Here is a 23,892-nt window from a genome sequence, read left to right on the forward strand (position 1 = left end):
ATGATGTGTGTGTTGTGAAGGGAGGAAATTAGGCTAAAGATTTTTGACAAGAGTCAGATCATAAAGAACATCCTGTGTCATGCTAAGGAGTTTGAATTGTAACTTGGAGGGGGTACAGAGTCACTGAAGGGTCTTAAGCAAGAACATGCCCTATCAGATATCTCATTGAGAAAGTATACTCTGAAAGCCATTTTGAGGTTGAATGGTAGAAGGACAAGTCTGCAGATTCAGAAGCCAGCCTAATAGCAGTGGTATTTGAGGGTTTTACATAATGAAATATTAATAAATATGCTACTCGTTTCTCCTTTCAAAAATTGCTCCTGAACCACAAAAAGAAATAGCAACACGAACATCATCTCAACAAAACTGTATATAACTTTGACCACAGTATAAGACAAAGGCTCCCAGATGCAGTGAATGTGACGATGAGGGGCACTCCAGGGGAAAGACATGTCTGCAGCTGCACCTCTAACAAGGCCACATAGCGATATCCTCCAAAAACAGGTGATACTCCCTAAGGGGGAGCGCTAACGAGACCTTATTTATAACGATGGCAGGTGTGTGCATGGACTGGCAGAAGGACTTTTCCTCGACCCAGAAAAAAAAAACAAAAAAAGGGAGGAAGGAGAAATCACACAAACACTACTCTCCCAGGAATGATCTACTGGTGAAGCAGAGTCAAAGAGATGGATTCTGCATGGTAAGCAGTCGTGCAGAGGCTGAGCTTTTTGGCTGAAGAGAAGAAAAAGACAGCGAGAAATCACTGAAACAACTTGAATCACAAGGAAACTGAATAAGTACTGACGTGCATGTGTGCTCACTCAGTCATGTCTGACTCTTTGTGACCCCATGGGCTGTAGCTTGCCAGGCTCCTCGGTCCATGGGATGCCCCAGGCAAGAACACTGGAGTGGGTTGCCATGCTCTCTTCCAGAGGATCTTCCTGATCCCAGGATAGAACCTGCATCTCTTGCGTCTCCTGCATTGGCAGGAAGATTCTTTACTACTGAGCCTTCTGGGATGCCCAATAAGCATCAACATTCATGTACAAAATACAATCGATATAAGCAGAACAGGATAATTATTAATAGTCAAAATTGTATTTTGTCACTCTCTGTCCATAGAGGATTAAGTGGACAAAAAGGGTAAGTATAAATAGGAATGACCTAAATAACATAAATTACTAAGGTAACATAATTGTTACTCTATTGACAAGTATCCAACTTTATAAAAACCAAAGAATGTATTTTTCAACGCTAGTAGGACATTGTCAAAAATTAACTATACATTGCACCACAAAGAAACCTTCAATAAATTTCAAGAAGTAGGAAGAGTAAAGTTGAGTCTCTGATCAAAAGCAATAAAACTAAAAACACATAGGTAAATGAAAAACTCTACCACTTGCCTGTATAATTTAACATAAAATGTAAACGCAGTAATACAGGCAAAAAGTTACGGTGGCCTGAAATAAGACAATGAGAAAGAGGAAACAACCAACTGATAGAACTATGCAGTCATCAGAGATGGAAGCTGAAGAAGATGGGGGTTCTTTAAAAACTTCTAGGCTTTTCACTTGGGTAATGGGTGGAGCACATTGCCAATCATTAACATCAGGTACGACATGTCAGGAGAAACACATTTTGAGGAAAAAATGAGTTCATTTTCAGCCAAGTTGAGTCTGAAATGCCAACCAGATCTTAGTGGGTAAAGTTAGAACAGGCAACTGTCAGTCTAAATCTTGGGGGAGAGAGAGAGAGAGCAAAAGATGTATATTCGGAAAACAGTCTATACTGGCTGAGTGACTTTGGATTTAGGTGAGATTCCTAAGAGAGGTTTTGAGTGAAAACCTAAAAGGACACAGGAGAACACCCTAGGGCTCACAGATGCTTAAAGTAGGGGAAAAGGATTTAGGCAAGGAGCTCCAGAAACATGTTTCTCCTTTCATAACATTTATCACACTTGTAATGACTGGTTTCATGTCCATATTTCTTGCTAAGCTTCATGAGGATTGGGATTCATTCTATAACAGTCACTGTTTTGTTCTGAGTCTGACAAGGGCCCAGTAAATAGTAGGTGATCAGTAAATATTTGTTGAATATGAATTTTGAAGTCAAATAATACATTAATCCAAAGTAGTGCCTCCATTTGAACCCCCTTGTCACTCACTTCCTATAGTGAATCTGATCTTTTATTCTTCTCTCTCATTTATCTAGCCTCCCTCTTTTTGTTAGCTCTTCTCTTGTTCTGTGCAAGGCCTTTAAGAAGAATAAAATTCATTAAATATTAATATTTACAAATACAGTGACCAAAAAATAAACTTGAAAACTAATACTGGGTCCAATGGACTTTGATGGTATCTTCAGAGTTGACATAAGCAGAGAAAACCATCCTTGAATATTCATTGGAAAGTGATGCAGAAGCTGAAGCTTTTGGCCACCTGATGCAAGAGCCGACTCATTGGAAAAGACCTGGATGCTGGGAAAGATTGAAAGGAGGAGGAGAAGGGGACAACAGATGATCAGATGGTTGGATGGTATGACTGACTCAATAGACATGAGTTTGAGCAAAATCTGGGAGATAGTGAAGGACAGGGAAGCCTGGCATGCTGCAGTCCATGGGGTTGTAAAGAGTCAGACACGACTAAGTGACTGAACAACAACAACAGAGAAAAGCAGAAATTCTATTTTCATGTCGTATTACCAGAACTATTTTCATGTCATATTACATAGAAAATAATGCAGCATTTATGGACAAATAGAGGTGTCTGCTCATGTGCCAAGAGGAATCTGCCAACAGACTGATAAAATCAATGTACAAAAAGACCAGTTAAACTTGTAATGCACAGGTTGGGAAGTTCTATACAGCCTTCCTTTAAGGCTTGCCCTGCATTTTGAATATTGCTGTTTCCAGAGTTTTATCAGATTTGTCAGCAGATGGTCAGGCTGTTCTTGTTAGAGAGTAAGGGGAGTGGTTAAGAGAAGACTGCCTGGGTATGAATCGGGCTTTGCAACTTGCTAAGTGTGTGATCTTGGACAAGTTACTTATCTATGTATCTCAGTCTCCTCTTTCATAAAATGGGATACTGATAGTGCCTATGGTTGCTGTGAAAATTAAATGATTAAATGAATTAATATATTTGAAATGCTTAGAACAGTGCTTGACCAAAAGGAAACACGGTATTCTTAACCAGCTAATTAATCAGTTAACGGGAAAACTTCATCTTGCAATAACTCACAACAAGAACCTAGACCATACTGATATTCTAAAGGGATGGGCATTCTCATTTAGGGATGTTTGTGCATGAAAATTTACTTGATATGATTCATAAATGAAGAAAACACTAGAGCAGCTCTGTACTCAAAGATAATTGGAAGAAAATACATAATACATAAGCCAAAATATTCACTGAAACAGTCATTCTAATTGGTGTTCATAAATCTAAAAATAAAAATGTTTTGTAAATATGGAGGAAAGAAGATAGCAATTCACTATTCAATAAAATTAAAAGTCAAAGGTTTCAAAGTATTACCTTTTACAATGCAAATGCTGTTTAAATTATTAGTAAGATTTTTAATATAGAGAATTCCTTGGCAGTCCAGTGGTTAGGACTTGGTACTTTCATTGCCATGGACCTGGGTTCAATCCCTGGTCAGGGAACTAACATCCCACAAGCCACGTGGTATAGCCAAAAAAATAATAATAATAAATTAAAAAATTAATATATCTATTTTTCACTATTCCTCTTATTCTTATCTCTATAATTTCTTTGTTAAATGGCCTAAAAAATGACCCTTTAATAATAAGGGTCCATTGGACCCAGTAGATAAATAATAATGACTCAGGATTAAACTCAGGATTTAAAAGAAAATAGAAGCATTTTCTCCTTAGAGTTCACTGTATTGCTATATTCACTGCATTAAACAATTTGAAGGGCTGAAGAAAGCACTAAAAATAAATCTAAGTTAAGAAAAAAGAATAAATCATCAGTTCAGAGACAAAGTTGAAGAATATGAAATGACTGAATATAATATGCCAATGATGACTGAATTATGATTCCATAATTCAGATCTGTCTTTGTAGAGACAACCAAGCTCATGAACCCAATTGAGCTTAAATAGTCTGAGCAAAGAGAACTCAGCCTAGGGATCTGACCAGAGGCCATCACATTGAACTCTGATATTTACTGACGATGTCATAGGGTTAAAACTCATGAGGTTTGTTGCATGTAAAACTGCATAAGATATATAAATTACCTCTCTGAAATGAGCATTCAACAATCTTTGTAACATGGAATTCTAATGTTAAAAACTAAATTCTATCCCTTCCCTTGTTAAGTAAAGATATATCTACCTGCCAGTGTTATTCATTGTAATGATGAAGACCAACTTTGTCTTAAGGAAAGGGAATTTATTGGAAGGGTATTGTAGGATAAGAGTGTGAATGAGAGGCTAAAGAAACAGGTTCTGACTTTCACTAAGGTGATAATCAACAATGTAGGAAATAAGAGGAGAGGATTCTTGAAATAAAATTAATATGCTCTCCAGAAAAATATGAAAGGCAGATAGTATTAACTAAAAAGAGAATCTATCATGTTAAAGGAGGAAAGGAATGAAGATTAGTCAAAGATATTCTAAATATGGAATCAGTAATTTAAAGAGACCATAATGCAGGTCTTCAGGATTTCATAGATTCAGACTCATAAGAAGTAATCAGTAATTTAAAGAGACCATAATGCAGGTCTTCAGGATTTTATAGATTCAGACTCATAAGAAGTAATCTACAGAAAGCTTGGCTCTTTGCCATTACCATAGCAGGGTGAGCCAAGAACACCCTAGAGTCCGACAAGAATGAACTCCACATGGGTGAGTGAGTGAAGTCATTCAGTCGTGTCCGACTCTTTGCGACCCCATGGACCGTAGCCTACCAGGCCCCTCTGTTCATGGGATTTTCCAGGCAAGATTACTGGAGTGGGTTACCATTTCCTTCTCCAGGAGATCTTCCCGACCCAGGGATTGAAGCCAGGTCTCCTGCATTGTAGGCAGACGCTTTAGTGTCTGAGCCACCAGGGAAGTCCACATGTGTCACTCTCAATTTCCCTGCTGAAGAGACCACTAGCTCAGGCTAATTATATTATAATGAGGAAATTCACTTGGAAAATAATAATAACCCCTCCCCCTCTACCTACAGTCTTTTCTATGTCATTGAAAACATCTCCATCCTTCTAGATGGTCAAGCCAATTTATGGAATTAACCTTGATTCCTCTCACTCTTTCATACTCTGCATCTCATCTATCAAAATTTCGGCTGACTACCCCTGCAAATTAATACACAAGACCACTTCTTATCACCTCCACTGACCACCTAGGTCTAAGGCAACATGATGTCTCAACTGCAACATCCTCTTAACAGTTCTCTCTGCTTCTATCTTTGCTCCCACCCCTGCCACCTCCGGGGCCTCTTCTCAACACTGTAACCAAAATAACTTTTAAAATTTGTCAGAATACTTTCTCCCTGCTCAAAACCCTCTAAAGTGCTTCCCCTTTCACGCAAAGAAAATGCCAACTTCTTACAATGGCCTCATGAGTCCTACATGCCACCCACCATTACTTCTTCTCCTATAGCTCTGTCCCTTGCTCACTCAGCTCTCACCACACTGGCCTCTGTCTCACACATACCAGTGATGCTCCTATCTTTAGATCTTTTCTCTAGTTGTCCTTGCTGCTTGGAATGCTCTTCCCAAAAATATCTGTGTGGCTATCTCCTCACCTCCTTCAAAGCACTTCATTCTTTGCTCCAATGTCATCTTCTCAACAAGGCCCCCTTTGATCACCTTAATCAATACTGAAGCTAGTCTCCCACCCGCAGTACCTCTGAGCCTACTTGCCCTGCTCCATTCCTGTGTTCCACAACACTTCCTAATCTATAACATGCTCTATTACCTAATGTTGTTATATATAGTCGCCGACTTCACTAGAAATTAAATCCTGGACAGAAGAGATTTTTGTTTTGTTCACAATGTGTCCCAGGAAAAATATTTCAATTTATTATTGTAAGATATGGTTCTTAAAATATTTGTTGAATAAAGGAAATAAACAGTAATGGCATGTAGAGCAATATAAGAAGGAGTTGCATCTTGAGCTTCCCAGGTGGCGCTAGTGGTAAAGAACCTGCCTGCCAATGCAGGAGACATAAGAGACACGGGTTCGATCCTTGGGTCGGGAAGATACCCCGGAGAAGGGCATGGCAACCCACTCCAGTATTCTTGCCTGAAGAATCCTGTGGACAGGGGAGCCTGGTGGGCAACAGTTTAGATCTTGGGGTAGGGTTTAAGGAGTGGATAGTGTTTGTCACAAACTAAGTGTAAGAACATGGGTGAAATAACGTGACTAAAGGGTGAAACTGAAGTATAGGGTAAAGTGCAAACAGACCACACTTCTATAGGAAGGAGTATCTTTGTTTCTATACAAAGAAGCTTAAATTAATTTTTTCAGCCTTTCTCAAGGTAAGAGGAGTGATTTACCTAATCCATGAGTTTGTGGGGAGGAGGGAAGCAGACATGTTAGTTTCCTAGGACTGCCGCAACAAATTACCTCCAGGATCCTCTGTCCTTGGGATTTCCCAGGCAAGAATATTGGAGTGGGTTGCCATTTCCTTCTCCAGGGGATCTTTCTGACCCAGGGATCAAACCCTGTTCTCCTGCATTGCTGGCATTCTTTACCATCTGAGCCACCAGGGCCGTGGTGGCTTTGCAAAACAGAAATGTGTTCCCTGACAGTTCTGGAGGTCGGAAGCCCAAAATCAAAGTGTCAGCAGGGCCGCTGCAGTCTCTCCCTTTGCGAGCCCTAAGGGAAGATCCTCTCTTGCTTCTTCCAGCTTCTGGTGGCTCCACAGTGTCGTTGGCTTGTGACTCTATCACTCCTGCTTCTGCTTCCTCCTTCGCATGGCCTTTTCTTCTGTATTTCTGTCTTTGGCTGTTTCTGTCTTTGTCTCTTAGAAGCACACTTGCCCTTGAACTTGGGGCCCACTCAGACTGTGCAGGATGACCTCATCTGGAGATCTTTAACCTAACTATGTCTGCAAAGATCCTCATTCGAAGTAAGTTCTTATTCACAGCTTCTAGGGATTTAGACTTGGACCTATCTGATAGGGAAGCCGCCATTCAACCCACTACAGTGGACACACTCAGGTCAACATCTTTTCTCTTAGAATCTCTCCATCTAGATAAAGTAGAATCTGGCCAGGAGGCAACCCTGGGGTTTTCACCCAAACTAACGACAGAATAGCTCCAGTAGACACTCAGAGCCTCAATATCCATGCCAGGTAAAACAGTATTTGCTAATTTCATTGTTTCTCAGCAAGGTTTATATAGATTACATGTTAAGTCATAACATAAAATATTAATATTTTACTTTTATGCGCTTTATCTGTAAAATCCAGTGTGTATTTTGCACTTAGAGCACATCTCAATTCAGACTATACATATTTCAAGGGCTCTGTCACAAGTGAGTGACTTCCCTATAAGAAAGTACAGGCCTACAGCAATGCCCATCACATAGTCAATATTGAATAGATAGTATTGAATAAATAAATTATTGAATAAAGCATCCTATCTGACACCAGTGCTACACAGAATGAAACCTTCAAGGGAGCAGAAAAGAGAATCAAAAAGGGGATTTGTGCTGACATCCAAAGACCAGTGATAAGGGACTTCCCTGGTGGTCCAGGTGGCTAAGACTTTGTGTTCCAAATGCAGAGAGTCCAGGATCAATCCCTGGCCAGGAAACTAGATTTTATACGCCACAACTAAACATGCCACAAATGAGACCCAATGCAGTCAAATAAATTTATTTATTAAAAACAAAAGGCCAATAATAAAAAACCACTAGAACACCTATCTCGTAAGACTGAAAGGATTTAGAGAAACAGGACTGTGCCAAGTTCTCTGAATATTATTTCCTTGGATGGGAAAGCCAAATATAGTGTCATAGTGGCTTGGAATTAAATAATAGCCTTACTAGATTTTTGTTCCTGAAGAATGACCAGATTTTCATCCTATAATGTCTTCTAGAGACTGAAGTCACAAAATATGAGAATTTGACTCTTGCAAATCTATAGTCACGAATATGGAATCAAGAAGAAGCTTAACCCAACAAAGACTGTAGTCCAGCTGTTAGGCAAATCCTGATGCTTTACAACTTTTTTATGTTCTAAAAAAAAAAAAAGCAGAATGAAATGCGTGAGATTGTATGACAGATGCTGGAAAACAGCTTCTGCTCTTAGAACTGAAAGGCACTGGTGCAAATTAAAACATGAAAGGTAGTCGATGTCTTTATGGCCTTGATTACCACCATGTTCATCCCCCTTGTTTCTTGTATGGCCATTTCATAGTTTCCCAAGCCTGGTGTGTTTGCTTAGTGCTGGGAACATGATTGAATAAATTAAGTGCTCTGACACAAACACACCATTAGCTCATTCTAAATTGGATAATCACTAATCACTCATAATTTATTGTACATGAATGTTACAGTGCTTCTTGAAGTGCCAAAACAAACTGTCAACAGTTTTAAAATATAGCAGCCCATTAATCTATTTAAACCAAGTTTTAGGATTTTCCTTTCATTGGCATTATGAACAAGGAAGCAGCTTCACTTCCTAAATGCTCACACTGAGTGGAGCCTCTGCCTTGAGCAGTTTGTCCAACCTGCCTCTTCTTTCAATATGGCATCTGAACCATGATTTGTAACTGAACTTAGGTTTGCTGGCAAAAAATCCCTCACTTACTGTAATAAATGAACACTGAGCTATGTCAAACCACTTCTGATTTGATATAGCCTTCAGAGAAAGTATTTTGCAGAAAATTCTGAAGTCTGAGATAGCCTTCTCCTACAAATAACTTCCGTTATGATATTATAAGTTAAGAACATGGTATAGACTAATGAACTGTTCAAAAGATTAACTATCAGCCCCTGCCCTGCCTTCACATTTAACATGGGGGGAAAAAAATGTTTTTGTACAGTTTAATTTTTCTTCTAAGATCGATGAATGCATTTACCTCTTATAGCTAGTATAATAAAAACCTTACTTTGAACTCGTCTAAATCTCTCCTTTGATGAAAGATTTGGGAATACAAAGAGAATATAAATATTAAACTATCACCAGCCAAGTCTAAATCTCACTGGAACACAATTATGCCCTCCTCAAAGCTTTTAGGCTTCCACAATAGCCAGCTGCAGGGCAGACCTTTTCAAATAAAACAGCCTAAAAGATGATGAATTGATAAATCATCTAGTGGTACCAGGGGCTTCCCATGGGTCTCAGTGGTAAAGAACCCGTCTGCCAATGCAGGAGACCCAGAAGACACAGATTTGATCTCTGGGTTGGGAAGATCCCGCAGAGAAGGAAATGGAAACCCACTCCAGTATTCTTGCCTGGGAAATCTCATGGACAGAGGAGCCTGGTAGGCTATAGTCCATGGGGTTGCAAAGAGTTGGACATGACTGATCACACCAGTAGTGGCATTATGTTTAACGTGATCTTCATTTTCTTTGATTTTCTATTTTTGCTTGGAGTCTGAGTCAGTGCTCATATACAGTAAATGCTAATGCTTTTTATTACTGGGAAGGTAGGGTTCAAGAGGCATTCTGACTTTAGGAAAACTTCCTTCAAAATAAATATATATCTCAAGCAGTTTTACCTAATTCAACTTCCATATTAATATAAATTCCTTAAGCATTTTCTGAGGGGACCTCAGACACTCAAGCTTTTGTTCTTCTCAAATACAGTAATTTTATTGTTAATTTTATATTTTATTTCTATATGTTTAAATAGCTATCTATTCAAAATGTTTTCCTCCAAGCTCATTAACTCTGTTTCTCTGTGGACAGTTTAGGATTATATAAATCATTTCCTGCACTTTTTAATTTTTATATTATTTATAGCTAGAATGGTTTCATTTTGCCAGCAAATTATTATCTGAAGAGAGTAAAGTATCTTGCCAAAAACTTGACAAAAATACAAAGTTCTTTTATGGGCTTTTACTTATAGCCAGATATACTACAGAAGCAAAATACCTGTAAGAAAGAAGAAATTTTGCAAATTTGAAATAGATTTAAATCTAATGGGTATCTAGTCTATAAGGATATTTTATGGTATGAGATTTGAACTGCAATATTGTATCTTTTTTAAGTTTGAGATTTTATCATCTTTTCTTCTAGAAATAAAATTTACTTTCAAAGTATTGGTCACTTTAATAAATAACAGTGATATATAAATATATATTACAGTAATATATAAGCATATATATGCGTGCATGTGCTAAGTTGCTTCAGTCATGTCTAACTCTTTTCATTCCCATAGACTGTACTCATCCAGGCTACTCTGTCCACAGGATTCTCCAAGCAAAAATACTGGAATGGATTGTCATGTGCTCCTTCAGGGGATCTTCCAGATCCGGGGATCAAACCCGAGTTTCCTGTGGCTCCTGCATTGCAGGTGGATTTTCTTTACCACTGGGCCACTGGGGAAGCCCCATACATATACATGTTTAGTGGCAAATATCAATAGACTTACTTTATAGCAACTGCTCTGGACCCTCATTTCTTTTGTCCTTTATACTCTATTCCCACTCCTTTCACTCTCTCTCACTTCCTTACTGTGTAGATTGTTTTACCCTCCAGTAAATTTCATCATATTTCACACCAAAAATGTCTAAGAGTCAACCTAGGATTGAGGAGCTTATAAAATTATAGATTCCTTTTGATAGTTTGAGGGAGAAAGGAGAAGTTTGTAAAGGTTAATACACCTGATGCTAGGAAAGATTGAGGGTAGGAGGAGAAGGGGCGACAGAGAATGAGATGGTTGGATGGGAACACTGACTCAATGGACAAGAGTTTGAGCAAACTCTGAGAGATAGTGAAGGACAAGGATGCCTGGTGTGCTGCAGGCTATGGGGTCACAAAAAGTCGGACATGACTGAGCAACCAAACAACAACACTTAAAATTATACTCTATAGAATTCAGAAACTGTGACAAGCATTATTTTGAGACAAAAATAGAGACAGAGGTAGAGAGTCTGAGAATCCTTCTCTGTAAAAGTTAAATTTGAGCTGAGACCCCCAAAAAAAGCCAATTTCTTGTCGATATTCAAGATCCTCATTACTGTAATAATAGACCAGTAAAAACAGTGATTAAACATTCTGGCAATTGACTAAGAAAATGACCCTCATGAGTTTATTTTCAGCATGTTACATGTTCATTCAGAGATCCTGCTGCTGCTGCTGCTAAGTCGCTTCAGTCGTGTCCGACTCTGTGCGATCACAGAGATGGCAGCCTACCTGGCTCCTCCATCCCTGGGATTCTCCAGGCAAGAACACTGGAGTGGGTTGCCATTTCCTTCTCCAATGCATGAAAGTGAAAAGTGAAAGTGAAGTCGCTCAGTCGTGTCCAACTCTTCGCGACCCCATGGACTGCAGCCCACCAGGCTCCTCCATCCATGGGATTCTCCAGGCTAGAGTACTGGAGTGGGGTGCCATTGCCTTCTCCGAGAGATCCTCCTAGAATAAGGCAAAACCTAACACACTGTTGCTTCACAAACTGTTAGTCATAAGAAGTTGCTGATAGCTCAATATTTTTTACCTCTAACAACCAAAAGTAGGGAAATGAAAACAAAACCTCTCCTTTCAGTCCATTTACATGTCTTTCATCCCCACATTAGCAGTAATTGTAATACCAGAGCAGTTTGTAGAAATTCTTTGCCTTGTACAGTCTCCGAAAAACACCAATTTGTCCCACTGCCAAAGTATACAGTGTTCAACAGTGACCTATATCCCAGAAACAGTTCATAGTTCAGAAAGGAACTTCATTCACCACCTGGGAGAGAACACATTTTGCTGCCCACTGAAGTTGAGGATAATAAGTAACATTCAAAAAGTCTGAAAAAGGAAAAGTGTTCTCTCCAATAATTTTTGTAACTTGCTCCATTCCACTCCCAACATTTTCCTTTTTAGTGTTCAGTATGGACAGGTTTTAAATATATACTTTAGACCATAGGCTTCCCTTGTAGCTCAGTAGGTAAAGAATCTGCCTGCAGTACAGGTGACCTGGGTTCGATCCCTGGGTTGGGAAGATCCCCTGGAGAAGGAAATGGCAACCCACTCCAGAATCCTTGCCTGGAAAATCTCATGAACACAGGAGCCTGGTGGGCTGCAGTCCATGGGATCGCAAAGAGTTGGGCACAACTGAGCGACTAACACTTACTTACTTACTTAGACCATACAGAGGAACAACTCTCAGATTAAGAATATTACCTATTGATTGATCATCTTACTTTTCCATCTGGTTAACATTTGGAGAGTTCTAGCAACAAAAATTAAAATACGCACATATAAGAATTCTTCTTAGAGGTATACTAGCATGAATCACACTACTCTGTAGATACAAATGAATTTAACAGTGTAAAGACTTGAATGAGAAAGAATGTTTCTCTTAATGCAGAGTTTACCTTGAAGACTCAACTAGCCACAGGTAATTTTGATAGTATTTGCTTGTATGCACAGAAGTGTTTGGTTTCTCCTTGTAGCTCGGATGGTAAAGAATCTGCCTGCAACGTGGGAGACCTGGGTTCAATTCCTGGGTCGGGAAGATCCCCTGGAGAAGGGAATGGCTACCCACTCGAGTATTCTTGCCTGGAGAATCCCATGAACAGAGGAGCCTGGTGGTCTACAGTCATGGGATCGCAGAGAGTCGGACACGACTGAGAAACTGACACTTACTTACAGAAGTGTTTGGGACTAGTTAGGTAATATGTTAATGCTTCTTATATTCTCTAGTAGGTCTTATTTTGTGGAAAACTGGTCGCTAAACATTAGGATGGTAATTAGCTACCAACTACCACTGGGGTCATGATAGACATAGCACACGCCTAATCCAGTTTGTGTATAAACTAAATGAAGACTAAAGCCATTTCCTGAAAACAATGAATACATGACAGAAAAGAGAAATGACTGAAATATCAAGACTTTTCTTGAAATACACATACACACTTAAGTCTTTAGGACTTACAGTCTGGCATCTCTTCCTCAAAGCACATTAAAAACAATAAACAGTATAAAACCCCTATTTGAAGACAATAATGATTATCTCTACTTAGTATCCTTCCTATAAAACACAAAGGCCAAATTCCCACTGTGCAATCTTTCCAATGTCCAAAGTCATTGCTCCTCTTTTACTGCATAATGATAATGCTTAGAGTTTTCTTTATTTAATAGTGCTGCCATCAGACACAGAGTTAGGGAAATCTAATTCTAAGAGATTGAAAAACCTCAAGCATATCAAGACTGAGTTATACCACTCTTCATTGTTATGGTTTTTATGTTAAAAATTATAATCAAAGGTGTCATTATTTAGAGCTAACCACATGCCAGCTAATATGCTAAGAATGTTACATATGTTAACTCATTTATTCCTCAAACAGATCTGCAATTTGGGTGTTATTTTTCCTATTTTACAGATGACAGGAAAAATCTTAAGAAATTAATGCTCTTACAACAAAATTAGTAAGTAGTAAAGGAAGGATATAGAATCACTCCATTATACTACCTCTGAAATAATGTAAATCATTTATTGAGCACCTACTTATTGGGTATCAGTCATGTACTACATTGCATCTCTTAATACTCACCCTACCAAATACACTTTAGTAACCCTATTTGACAGAAATGGAAACAGATTAAAGATCAGTTAAGCTACCATGCTACCATGACTCTGAAAGGGGCAAAGGAACCACTATTGCAAATGTAAGGAGCTCACCCCCACCCTCATCAATGCCTTACTCATCCATCAGTCATGAGGACATTTACTTATTCCCACACTTAATCTTATTCCCAGTACTTCAGAGGTAATTATTTGTCCCCTGTGATCATTATAAACAGCTTGATATACAATTACCAGTGCTTTGGACTGTTTGCTATTGAAATATTCCCAAATACCCAGGGACTTGAGCTCTCACTTTTAACTATTATATCACTAGCAATTATTAAAGTGAGAGTCAGAGTGGGTGTTTCAATATAAACAGGCTTACTGACTGTAAAATTACCAAAGCAAAAGTTCAGATTCCAACAACGAGAGGATACATGGGCTGTGCTAAGAATAGCTCTGATCACAGCCAGAGAAGAGTCCCTTGAGAGTTTTTGATGTGATATATGATATGGCAGTTTAAGACACTATATTTTTGAGAGTTAACTTATTTATTTCCTCCATGTTCCAAACTTAACTTCTGGTTTTAATTTAAAATCATCATATATTATTTATAACTTATCTGAAAAAAGTCAGTCCTAGGTCATAGAACAATACTTTGGTTTTGTAATAGGAGAGGAAAAATGAGTCCAGAGCATCAATATAAAAGACCATTTAGTATGTACACATATCTTTCTCCCCATCCTTGACTCCCAAAATGGAGAAATTTCTTTGTCACATTAGCTTGTATACACTGTAGATCCAATTCTTATTAAGACTTATTGGCTTTAACATAGACTCTCTGCCTAGTGGTCAAGTTATATGACTACTGGAACTTAACGTGAACACTTCCCATCCATGACCCACAGTTAATCTCTTAAACTTATGTGAAATAGTGAAATGTTAAACCTGAACTCAATATATGATCAGTTTTGAAATAAAGTTTTTTGTTTTAATCATTTCTGCTTAACTGACAGGTATGCATTATTCTTCCAGAGGCTTAAAATGAAGTCAGAAGAAAGATACCATACCATATACATTTCACCAATATTGTAAACTGAATTCTTATAATATCTCCATTTCTAAAAATCAATACTACACCCCAGATCAAAACTTTGGATTTTAAAGCTAAAAAATTGCATTCGGATGGGAAAGAAAATTATAAGGAGCAAAGTATAACATAGCTCAGGATCTAAAAAAAAATTTTTTTTAGCCAGAGACAGAGGATACACAAATTTCAGTAAAATACTTGTTTGGATGGTTTCAAATGTGGTGGGGTAAGGAACGTGTTATTCATTAATAAAGGCACACGTTGGAAATATTTCATGTTTAGTTCCACACCCCACAATAGAGTAAGTCACATGAATTTTTCATTTCCCAGTGCATATAAAAATTATACTTAAACTACACTGTAGTCTGTTTAGTGTGAAATAATAGTGTTATATCTTAAGATAACAATGTAAAACATACTTTGTTAATAAAAAATGCTCATCATCATATGCTGCTGCTGCTGCTAAGTTGCTTCAGTCGTGTCCGACTCTGTGCGATCCCGTAGACGGCAGCCCACCAGGCTCACCTGTCCCTGGGATTCTGCAGGCAAGAACACTGAGCCTTCAGCAATTCATGGGCTATTTGCTGTGGAGAATCTTGCCCCAATGTTGAAGGCTGCTGATCAATCAGGATGGTGGTGCGAAAGGCTGGGGTGGCTGTGGCAATTTCTTCAAATAAGACAACAACAAAATTTGTTACATCAATTGACTCTTCCTTTCATGAATGACTTCTCTGGACCATGCAATGCTATTTGATAGCATTTTATCCACAATAGAACATCTTTCAAAATTAAGAGTCAGTCCTCTCAAATCCTGCTGTTGCTTTATCAGCTAAGTTTATGTAATATTCTAAGTTCATTGTTGTCATTTCAACAATCTTCACCGTATCTCACCAGTAGATTCCATCTCAAGAAACCACTTTCTTTGCTCATCTGTTAGAAGCAACTCTTTATCAGTTTAAGTTCTATCATGAGATGGAAGCAATTCGGTCATATCTTCAGACTCCACTTCTATTTTCATTCTCTTGCTATCTCTACCACATCGGCAGTTACCTCCTCCACTGAAGTCTTGAGCCCTTCAAGTCATCCATGAGAGCTGGTATCAACTTCTTCAAAATTCCTGTGAATTTTGGTATTTTGGTTTCTTCCCAGAAATCATAAACGTTCTCAATGGGCATCTAGAATGGTGAATCCTTCATATAACGTTTTCAACTGACTTTACCCAGATCCATCATATGAATTGCTATCCATGGCAGCTATGGCCTTATGAAATGTATTTCTTAAATAAGGAGACTTGAAATTCAACATTACACTTTAATTCACAGGCTGCAGAATGGATGTTGTGTTAGCAGGCATGAAAACAACATTAATCTCACTGTACATCTCCATCAGAGATGGACATGTATGCTTGGGTGATCAAGTACATTATCTATGAGCAGTCATATTTTGAAAGGAATTTTTTTTTCTGACCATAAGTTCTAAACAGTGGGCTTAAAATATTCAATAAACCATGTTGTCAGCAGATGTGCTCTCATCCAGGCTTTGCTCTATTTATAGAGTACTGGCAGAGTAGATTTACTATCATTCTTAAGGGCCCTAGGAGTTTCAGAATGGTAAATGAGCATTGGCTTCAACTTCAAGTCACCAGCATCACTAGCTTCTAATCAGTCAGCCTACCCTTTGAAGGCACTGACTTCTCCTCTCTAGTTATGAAAATCCTAGATGGCTATTTCATCCTGGGAGATTATTTCGTTTACAGTGAGAAGCTGTTGTTTCATTAGCCACCTTCATTAATGATCTTAGCTAGATCTTCTGGATAACTTGCTGCAGTTTCTACATCAGCATTTGTTATTTCACCTTACACTTTTATGTTAGAGAGAAGGCTTCTTTCCTTCAACATCATGAAGCAACCTTCAAACTTTTGTTTGTGAACTTCCTCACCTCTCTCTGCCTTCACAGAATCAGAGAGAATTAGGGCCTTGCTCTGGATATGGCTTTGGCTTAGGGAAATATTGTGGCTGGTTTGATCTTCAATCTAGACAACTAAAACTTCCTCCATATCAGGAAAAATGTTGTTTTGCTTTCTTATCATTTGTGTCATTATAATAGCATTTCTAATTTCCTTCTGGAACTTTTTCTTTGCATTCACAGCTTGGATCAGTGCTTGGGGAAAGAGGTCTACCTTTTGGCCTATCTCAGCTTTCGACACACCTTCCTCACTCAGCTTAATCATTTCTGGATTTCAATTTAAAGTGAGAGACGTAAGACTCTTCCTTACACTTGAATAATAAGATGTCACTGTTCAGTTCAGTTGTTCAGTTGTGTCCGACTCTTTGAGACCCCATGGACTGCAGCATGTGAGGTCTCTCTGTCCATCACCAACTCCAAGAGTTTACCCAAACTCATGTCCATTGAGTCGATGATGCCATCCAACCATCTCATCCTCTGTCGTCCTCTTCTCCTCCCACTTTCAATCTTTCCCAGCATCAGGGTCTTTTCAAATAAGTCAGCTCTCTGCATCAGGTGGCCAAGTATTGGAGTTTCAGCTTCAACATCAGTCCTACCAATGAACATCCAGGACTGATTTCCTTTAGGATGGACTGGTTGGATCTCCTTGCAGTCCAAGGGACTGTCAAGAGTCTTCTCCAACACCACAGTTCAAAAGCATCAATTCTCTGGTGCTCAGCATTCTTTGTAGTCCAACTCTTACATCCATACATGACTACTGGAAAAACCATAGCCTTTACTAGATGGACCTTTGTCGGCAAAGTAATGTCTCTGCTTTTTTATTTTTATTTTTTTTTAAATAGTTTATTTTCTATTTTTTAACTTTACAATATTGTATTTGTTTTGCCATACATTGACATGAATCCACCATGGGTGTACATGTTTTCCCCTTCCAGAACCCCCCTTCCACCTCCCAACCCATCCCATCCCTCCAGGTCATCCCGGTGCACCAGCCCCAAGCACCCTGTATCATGCATTGAACATGGACTGGCGATTCATTTCACATATGACAATTTATATGCTTCCATGCCATTCTCCCATATCATCCTGCCCTCGCCCTCTCCCATAGAGTCCATAATACTGTTCTATTTATCTGTGTCTCTTTTGATGTCTCGCATACAGGGTTATCTTTACCGATTGACTAAATACCATATATATGTGTTAGTATACTGTATCGGTGTTTTTCTTTCTGGCTTACTTCACTCTGTATAATAGGCTCCAGTTTCATCCACCTCATTAGAACTGATTCGAATGTATTCTTTTTAATGGCTGAGTAATATTCCATTGTGTATATGTACCACAGCTTCCTTATCCATTCATCAGCTCCTGCAGCTCAATTCCAGAAAAATAAACAACCCACTCAAAAAGTGGGCCAAAGAACTAAACAGACACTTCTCCAAAGAAGACATACAGATGGCTAACAAACACATGAAAAGATGCCCAACATCACTCATTATCAGAGAAATGCAAATCAAAACCACAATGAGGTACCATTTCATGCCCGTCAGAATGGCTGCTATCCAAAAGTCTACAAGCAATAAATGCTGGAGAGGGTGTGGAGAAAAGGGAACCCTCTTACACTGTTGGTGGGAATGCAAACTAGTACAGCCACTATGGAGAACAGTGTGGAGATTCCTCAAAAAACTGGAAACAGAACTGCCATATGACCCAGCAATCCCACTGCTGGGCATACACACTGAGGAAACCAGACTTGAAAGAGACGCGCATACCCCAATGTTCATCGCAGCACTGTCTCTGCTTTTTAATATGCTGTCTACGTTGGTCATAACTTTCCTTCCAAGGAGTAAGCACCTTTTAATTTCATGGCTGCAGTCACCATCAGCAGTGATTTTGGAGCCCAAAAAAATAAAGTCTCTCACTGTTTTCATTGTTTCCCCATCTATTTGCCATGAAGTGATGGGACCAGATGCCATGATCTTGGTTTTCTGAATGTTGAGTTTTTAGCCAACTTTTTCACTCTCCTCTTTCACTTTCATCAAGAGGCTGTTTAGTTCTTCTTTGCTTTCTGCCATAAGGGTGGTATCATCTGCATATCTGAGGTTATTGATATTTCTCCCTGCAATCTTGATTCCAGCTTGTGCTTCCTCCAGTCCAGGGTTTCTCATAATGTACTGTGCATATAAGTTAAATAAGCAGGGTGACAATACACAGCCTTGACATATTCCTTTTCCTATTTGGAACCAGTCTGTTGTTTCATGTCCAGTTCTAACTGTTGCTTCCTGACCTGCATACAGATTTCTCAAGAGGCTGGTCAGGTGGTCTGGTATTCCCATCTCTTCCAGAATTTTCCTCAGTTTGTTGTGATCCACACAGTCAAAGGCTTTGGCATAGTCAATAAAGCAGAAATAGATGTTTTTCTGGAACTCTCTTGCTTTTTTGATATTCCAACCGGTGTTGGCAATTTGATCTCTTGTTCCTCTGCCTTTTCTAAATCCAGCTTGAACATCTGGAAGTTCATGGTTCACATATTGTTAAAGCCTGGCTTGGAGAATTTTGAGCATTACTTTACTAGCATGTGAGATGAGTGCAACTGTGCCGTAGTTGGAGCATTCTTTAGCATTGCCTTTCTTAGGGACTGGAATGAAAAATGGACCTTCTCCAGTCCTGTGGCCACTGCTGAGTTTTCCAAATTTGCTGGCATATTGAGTGCAGCACTTTAACAGCATTATCTTTTAGGATTTGAAATAGCTCAACTGGAGTTCCATCACTTCCACTAGCTCTCTTCATAGTGATGCTTTCTAAGGCCCACTTGACTTCACATTTCAGGATGTCTAGCTTTAGGTGAGTGATCACATCATAATGATTATCTGGATCATGAAGAATTTTTTGTATTCTTCTGTGTATTCTTGCCACCTCTTCTTAATATCTTCTGTTTCTGTTAGGTCCATACCATTTCTGTCCTTTATTGAGCCCATCTTTGCGTGAAATATTCCCGTGGTACCTCTAATTTTCTTGAAGAGATCTCGTCTTTTCCATTCTATTGTTGTCTTCTTTGCACTGATCACTGAAGAAGGCCTTCTTATCTCTCCTTGCTGTTCTTTGGAACTCTGCATTCAAATGGGTATGTCTTTCCTTTCCTCCTTTGCTTTTCGCTTCTCTTCTTTTCCCAGCTATTTGTAAGCCCTCCTCAGACAGCCATTTTGCCTTTTTGCGTTTCTTTTTCTTGCGGATGGTCTTGATCCCTTTCTCCTGTACAATGTCACAAACCTCCATCCATAGTTCATCAGGCACTCTATCAGATCTAGTCCCTTAAATCTATTTCTCACTTCTACTGTATAATCATTAGGGATTTGATTTAGGTCATACCTGAATGGTCTAGTGGTTTTCCCTACTGTCTTCAGTTTAAGTCTGAATTTGGCAATAATGAGTTCATGATCTGAGCCACAGTCAGCTCCCGGTCTTGTTTTTGCTGACTGTATAGAGCTTCTCTATCTTTGGCTGCAAAGAATATAATCAATCTGATTTCAGTGTTGACCATCTGGTGATGTCCATGTGTAGAGTCTTGTGTTGTTGGAAGAGGGTGTTTGCTATGACCAGTGCATTCTCTTGTCACTGTAGGACTTTTAATTGGCCTAATTTCAATATTGCTGTGTCTCAAGGAATAGAAGGGCCCAGGGGAGAGAGAGAGATGAGGAAATGGCTAGTGGCTGGAGCAGTCAGAACACATACATTCATCCATTAAATTCACAATCTTATATGAGTATGGTTACTGGTGCCCAAAACAATTGTGAAGTAACATCAAGTATCTCTGATCACAGATCACCATAGCAGATACAATGATAATGAAGAAGTCTGAAATATTGCAAGAATTACAAAGTGTGACACAGAGACACAAAGTGAACAAATGCTGTTGGAAGAATTGTGCTAATTGTCTTGCTCAATGCAGAGTTCCCACTGATTTTCCATTTGTAAAAAAAAAAAAAAAATGTAGTTTCTGTAAAGCACAATAAAACAAGGTATGCTTGTATACGAAAAATTTAGGTCCATATATAACCAAGAAATGTGAAAATCTGTGGCAAAAATGAAACACTCTAATTCTGATAGATCATATAGTCCATCAATAAAGATAGAATTTTTATTAAAAAACACAAAGTATTTAAATATAACTGAAACAATGTGAAGTTCAAGGACTTGTGAGAAGATACAAAGAGAGAATCTGACCTAGTTGGGTTGGCAAAGGGGTGGTGCCTCTCTAAGGGTGTGCTTGCCTGAGGAAGTCTTCAATGGGGAATAGTAGTAGATGTGCTCATTCATGTTCAATCTTTGCAACCCCACAGACTGTAGCCCGCCAGGCTTCTCTGTCCATGGGGATTCTCCAGTCAAGAGTACTGGCTGCTGCTGCTGCTAAGTTGCTTCAGTCGTGTCTGACTCTGTGCGACCCCATAGACGGCAGCCCATCAGGCTCCCCCATCCCTGGGATTCTCCAGGCAAGAATACTGGAGTGGGTTGCCATTTCCTTCTCCAGTGCATGAAAGGGAAAAGTGAAAGTGAAGTCGCTCAGTCGTGTCCGACTCTTAGCGACCCCATGGGCTGTAGTCCACCAGGCTCCTCTGTCCATGGGATTTTCCAGGCAAGAGTACTGGAGTGGGGTGCCATTGCCTTCTCCGCAAGAGTACTGGCTGCTGCTGCTGCTGCTAAGTCGCTTCAGTCGTGTCCGACTCTGTGCGACCCCATAGACGGCAGCCCACCAGGCTCTGCTGTCCCTGGGATTCTCCAGGCAAGAATACTGGAGTGGGTTGCCATTTCCTTCTCCAGTGCATGAAAGGGAAAAGTGAAAGTGAAGTCGCTCAGTCGTGTCCAACTCTTAGCGACCCCATGGACTGTAGCCTACCAGGCTCCTCCGTCCATGGGATTTTCCAGGCAAGAGTACTGGAGTGGGTTGCAATTTCCTTCTCCAGGGCATCTTCCTGACCCAGAGACCAGACTCAGGAAGCAGCTAATTGGACAAAAGGAGATGGAAAGCAAGGTGTACATTCTCCTGCAACTTTGTGATACATTGACAAAGGAGCAGTTTAAACAAAGTTCCCAAATCCAGACTTATTTTGGAGTTCAGTGAAAATAATTCTTCAAAAATCATGACCCCAGAAAAACAACCGCTCTGTTAATTCCATCAGCATGTTTTACCATTGGTCCTATATTTTAACCAAAAATATAACCTGTTCAATCTTTATCAACTGTGCCATGGTGATTAATTCATCTTAGAAGACTTTAGCTAATTTGCTCGACTTTCATCTCTGCAAGTGGGTACAACTCGTTTCCCCATTTACATTGTTCCTGCCTCCCTCACTTCCTCACATGGGATTACCAGCCCCTGAGACAGTTCGGCTCCTACTTCTGGACAAAATCACCACACCCACATGCAAAGGCTTTTCTTTTCCCTGGCAACGAGTGCTCATCTGTGAGCTTTTCCCAACTACTCACAGTAAAGGTCATAAAATCCCAAGAATGAACAAATGGCCTTTGTGTAAATAGGTCACATCTGTCACATCATTTTACGTTCCAAGGCTATTAATTTGGTTGGCATTTGCCTATATAAATACATATTTTATTAAATTGGAAACAGAAACTTGATAACGATGCTTGGGCCCTAGCATGAATGAAAGATTATATGTTCCTATCAGCGAAATAAATAAAAATGACTGCAAACGACAAAAAAAATTATAAATGCTGCAAAACATTCTTTTGAATGTTAGAATAGGAACTTAAATAATGATGTCTTATATGAGTTTGCTTCAATCTGGCACATGCAATATTTATTTGTTTGTATATTCATCTTAATAAGCATGTGATAAAGAGGCAGAAGGTGCAAATGACCTATACTAAACGCCTCTACTTATTTCCCAAAATAAGAGTATTAATAGCAACACGTTTTTCTTTCTAGTACTATGGGGATTCATAGTCCTTGAACCAGTGTTATTTTATTGTCTTATTTAAAACTGGGATAAAGTAGATATATAGGAAATTATCTCTGTAATTGTTAAATGATAAAAAAAAAAGGTGGAGGAGCATTATTTTAATAGCTGCTCAGTCCACTGAGATTTATTAAATAATTGAAAAAGACCTGTCATTCTCCTCCAGACTGCCCTCCAAACACTGATAAAGAGCAATACTCTTTCTCACTGTTGCCTGGAAATCCCATTTGAGTTTTCAATCTTCATTCTCAAGAGTTTGATCACATTCAATGTTTTTTACTTCCTTTCCCACATTTTTTGCCCTTCAAATCCTTAGCAAGAAACAACTTTTAAAAAAAAATTTCAAAAAAGCACTTTATGCAACTTTTGTAGAATTCACCAAGTATCCATATCACATGAACAAGGAGGAGACCCTTGATATGGTAATCTTTTGGCAACCACTTGAAACCAACTGCAATTCAGATTTAACAGAGAACTGGAAGACACTGGCTTTTACCTAAATCTTGAAATGAATTAAACATTCCTGAAGACTGATCATTTTTCAAATGAAGTCTTTTATAGTTACATATTTCACATATATTGTTTTTCCTGGAACTAGAATAAGGTACGTGAAAATACCACAAGAACACTTTTATTTGTGATATTTCCAATCCTGTTGGCAAGAAAAAGTAAGGACACATCATAGGAAAATTTACTCTTATGAGATTTCCAGCACAACTTTGCATCCTCCAGAAAAACCCAGAAAAACATTTAAACTGTATCCTCCAAAACTTTTGCCATTCACCCCTCACCATGGGACTGTATCCTCTGTCACTTTTTTACACTTTTGTGTTTAATGGGCAAATGGATATTACACAATAAGAAACCTCAAGAATCATCCTAACCAAAAATTGATTTAAAAAAATCAACACAGATCCAAGTCAATTTTGTCAACTCAGGTTAAAAGGTTTTGGTTCTGAGACACAGCATGGTTTAGAATGCAAAATGCAAAAAGACGATGGCTTTTAGCCATCCCTGCAAATCATCACCACTTTCCCTGACAATAGTTCAAGTACCTTATATTGATTTTTTTTTTGTAATCAAGTTTAGGATGAGACCACAAAATTGAGTCTTTTCTAGGCTTATGACTTCCCTGATGAATCAGTCTGTATCAGCTCATTATATTGACCATGAAC

The 23,892-nt window shown here is 39.0% G+C and overlaps 1 protein-coding gene and 1 non-coding gene across 3 annotated transcripts in view; one reads left to right on the forward strand and one right to left on the reverse strand.

Moving 5' to 3' along the window:
* The window catches only part of DKK2 (dickkopf Wnt signaling pathway inhibitor 2), a 610,668-nt gene that overhangs the window by 489,502 nt on the left and 97,274 nt on the right, over positions 1–23,892 (reverse strand). The gene's annotated exons all lie outside the window — the stretch shown is intronic.
* TRNAE-UUC (transfer RNA glutamic acid (anticodon UUC)) lies at positions 3,583–3,655 on the forward strand. The gene has a single exon. It is a non-coding gene; the product is annotated as a tRNA-Glu (tRNA).

Source organism: Giraffa tippelskirchi, chromosome 1 (assembly GCF_054371585.1).
Source record: "Giraffa tippelskirchi isolate mGirTip1 chromosome 1, T2T-mGirTip1v1.2.pri, whole genome shotgun sequence".
In the NCBI taxonomy this organism is placed as follows: domain Eukaryota; kingdom Metazoa; phylum Chordata; class Mammalia; order Artiodactyla; family Giraffidae; genus Giraffa; species Giraffa tippelskirchi.